Raw genomic sequence first — 4,198 nt, forward strand, 5'->3', positions numbered from 1 at the left:
GATGCTTCAATATACAACAAGCTAGGAATGTTAGAAGAAAGGAATTGCCCACTCAAAATGAAGGTGGACGACTGGAGGGTCAAAGTGTTATGACGAAATTTGGTGCAACTACGGCTTGAGGTCTACCGCTACATGTCGGATACCCAGGAGCAGCGTGTGTGACCTGTCTACGAGTGTATACAGTGCGTAATGCCAAAACAAATGTATAGAAATACATGATGTCATGTTTATTTAATACTATTTAAGTCATAATCAAGCAGCAGTAAACTTCACGCTACAGTGGCGACGATAGGTAACCTCACGCTGCTGCAGTAAGTTTCTGCTGATGCTCTAGCACCCAATATTCCAAGAAAAATTTAGCATTTCATTTGATAAGGTTGAATTCACGTAAAACCAAAGAAAACTTTGTGCAGTTCTTCCAATTTTTCTTAGTGACCCTCCAGCTGTGCATATCGCAAGAACAGTAAAATGAGTCGTTCCGGTATTCCGCTGTCCCTACAAAATGCTTATTAATTTGCTACGAATTTTTGTTTTATGGTTTTTATGATTTGTCTCAAAAATTGCTGTAACGTCTTTGCTTGATTAAAAAAATGCATGAATCAATTTTGTTCCTTTCGAAAAAAGACATAAAACACATTTTAATATTAACTTTACAAATCCTTTAAATAAAAAAATTCAGGCTAGTATTAAAAGTGTGTCAAAAGCATTATCAGCTTGTAACATCAAGAAATAAACCCTTTTCATTTTTGTTGCATGATATGTTTCGTCTGGTTGTTGACAGATTTTAGCATCCGATTCTAAACCTGAAGTAGGTGTTTGTCCACATGCTTCAGTTTTCGTGCATATGTATTTTTTATAAAAACTGATTAGTACATGTCTATAGTCATGGTGTAAGCCTATGCTGTTCACTGGCGCACGGTAACCAGTTTTTTGAGTGTTTACTTTCTAGGGGCGTTTTAAACGCATGCTTGATTTGCACAGTGACTCTGTGTATCATATCACATTTTATTTTGATATGAAGAGCTGCACAACGAGCAATCTTACAATCACAGATGCTGAATTAAACTATTTTTCCTTTTTGAGTTCGTAGATTAGTCCAAAGAGAAGTTTCTTTAAGTAATCCTGCTTTCTTGGCATATTGAGCTTCCGAAATAGAGAAAAACCTCACTTTCTGTAAGAGCTAGGCGAGCATTTTCCATTCCCAACTGTTAGACGGCTGTTAAATTCGGCTTGTTGAAACAGGCATTGAATAGTCTTCATACCTATAGTACAGTGGTTCCCAACCTGGGGTTCGCGGACCCCTTGGGGGTCCGTGAGAAAGCATTTGGGGGTGAGTGATTACCTTGATGAATTTTGGGAAAAAAAAGCAATCTTTTTACTTTCATTTCTCTTTTTAAATGCAAATGTGTCAAACTCAAGCCCACAAGATGAACTGTACCGGTACCGGTATGCATTAAAATAAATCTAACTGCTGTCTACAGTGTGTACATTGACCTTAAACTATACATTTACCACAACGCATGTCGATTACAGTCAAATCAGGATTGGCTGTCTATTATTGCCTGGACGTTGAAGATGACATGCGTGTTGCATTGTCAAAAACTCAACCACAGTTCAATCGTTTAGTTCAGGAAATGCAACAATCAGCCCTCTCATTAAATTTTCTTACGTTGAAAAAGTTTCAGCATGGCACTTTGGGTCACCTTAATATTCAAATACTGCTAACATTTCTTGATCAATTCATTCATTTTCTTATTTGAGCAACTGTTTAACCTGATATTTGCCGCAGGAGTCATAGCAGCAATGCAATATGACACACTACAGTAGTTGAGTGGCATAATTTTTCCAATTGTCCATAGTATGTTAATTGAGTTTCAGGCAAAATTTAGGTAGGGGTCCGCAGAATTAATAATTTGTTTAAAGGGGTCTGTGACAACAAAAAGGTTGGAAACCACTGCTATAGTACAAACCTTGGTTGGTTTTGAATCTTTATCCTCGGACTGGCAAAGCCTTGATAGGTTATTCCTGGTAGTTTCGCATACTTGTAGAAGCTCTTGACGCAGGGCCGGTTACCGAGATTGACAGAGTGAAGTTTCCGATTATTGAAGTGTTGTTGTTGGAGAATTATTCCATCCACTAGGTGCCGCTGAATGGAGAGCAGTCCTTCTAATGCGTTGCTCAAGCGCACACCATGAGAGTCAAACCAGCACCGCTTGATCTTGAAGCTTCTTCGTCCACGAAGTCACGTGCTAACCAACTGAGCTATCCGGGCGGATAACCTACACTTTATAGGTCTACAGAGTTTGGAATACTTAAGGTTGGATGTACCAGCATTGGAACTTTCATTTTATCCAATTAAACTGCGTTGCTTAATTTAGCTGATTAACTTAATCGGTGGATTATCCGCTGAAGCAACCAAGTGATTAATGAAATAGTTCTCACCTCTTCGTCATGTACTTCTATGGGAGAGTCGAAGCTGCTCATTATCCCAGTAATCTACGTTTAGGCTACAGCTAGCACCTAAAATATATTTTGAATTTAGATTTGAAAAACAGTGAATTATTTCAACAAAAACTCAATTTTGCAAACGATTTTTAAGGTAGTCCTAAATGTAGCGCTATGTGTAATGTAGGCTAATGATAAAGCGTAGTAATAATGGTAGAGAGTTTACTTTGTTGAACCATAGACAAACAAAACAAAGTAACTTTATGTTATATTTCTTTGTAATGTTTTATTACAAAGAGATATAACATATTTAAAAAATCAACTCAAACTTTTTCGACACATGCAAGTGTTCTCATCAGAAATTACTTAAATCTGTTTGTTTGTTAATTTGTTAATCTATTTGTTTGTTATTACTTCAATCTATTTTGTTTGTCTATCTGTAATTTTATGTAAGTTCTTACAACTCCAAAAGTTTTTTTTATTTTTTTTTGGGGGGGGGCTGTAGCTCTTTCCGATTTTTGTGGGTTCAACACTTTGATGATATTTTATTCAATACTGTTCCGCATCTCCCTTGTATTTATTTGTCCGATGCAAAACTTAAGTATTATAGGTTTAATTGCTTACATTCAGCGCGAAGTTGATTTTTAGTGATGCCATACAAATCAACAATTGTTATATTTTGATTTTCAGTAACCCCCAGCGACTAGTTGACGACTTATTATTCCATTGTTGGTCATTCCAGTCACATGCTTGAAAAGGAAGAGTTGCTGACTAATACCAGGAAGGGATAGGCGTTCGATATCCGCCTAACTAATGCGTACTGGTCAGTGGTCATGTCGTGATTATTAAAAAAAAATTCTCTAATTGCTTGGAGAATAATTTCTGCTTTTGACGTGTTTTGTCCCTGGGATGTCTAGATGAAAAGAAACTTCAATAAACGGCCGATAGGCTGCACATCCATGATGACATCAAGTTATTTCGAGCATAGACGAATCAATAAATTTAACTGTTGATTTTGTTGTAGGCTACTGTATGTTCATAGGCATGGATCAAAAGCTCATGTAGAATACATTTCCATGAATGGCACGATTAGGTCTGAAGTCACAATATGGTTATCTCATCGTCTGGTATCTTTTTGATTACCACTCCAGATTCACAATGTTCCCGGACTAAGCTGGAAGTCTATGCACTGACGTCAAGCTACTGATGAGAGTCAAACGAGAACTGCTAAAAAAGCAATGAATCACTTTTCTTCGCCATCTTGAACTTTGGTAGCCTTTTTAGCCTTTTCCGCCTTCCTTATGTTGGTTTTATTTTCGTACTCTATTTTTTAACTTCATCATTGACTGTTGTACTACAACAGAGAGAAATAAATAGAATTTAATTATCACCCTTTCAAGCTACCTTTCACGTTTCCGAAGCAAGCAAAACTTTAATGGAAATTAACTATTTTGTTTTTTGATTCTCTCACGAAAGCTAAAGCAGGCACTTCTGTTACTGACAATGCATATCATTCGCTTTCTAAACATAATGTGTGATCAAATCGTTTGGGTTAGTCCCAGTTGTAAGCATGAGAGTACAAGCTATGAATTGCCACAGTGGTGTCACGTTTGGGCCATATGGAAATCTACAATGCGCTTATTGATTTACAACTGTTTGGAAGCTGCAAATTAGGAACAATTGAAAATCTTTCTATAGACTCTTTTTGTTCAATCCTTTTATGATCATAAACCAAAACACCTAAGTTAGATAT

The sequence above is a fragment of the Aplidium turbinatum genome, chromosome 8 (assembly GCF_918807975.1).
Source record: "Aplidium turbinatum chromosome 8, kaAplTurb1.1, whole genome shotgun sequence".
Classification (NCBI taxonomy): Eukaryota; Metazoa; Chordata; class Ascidiacea; order Aplousobranchia; family Polyclinidae; genus Aplidium; species Aplidium turbinatum.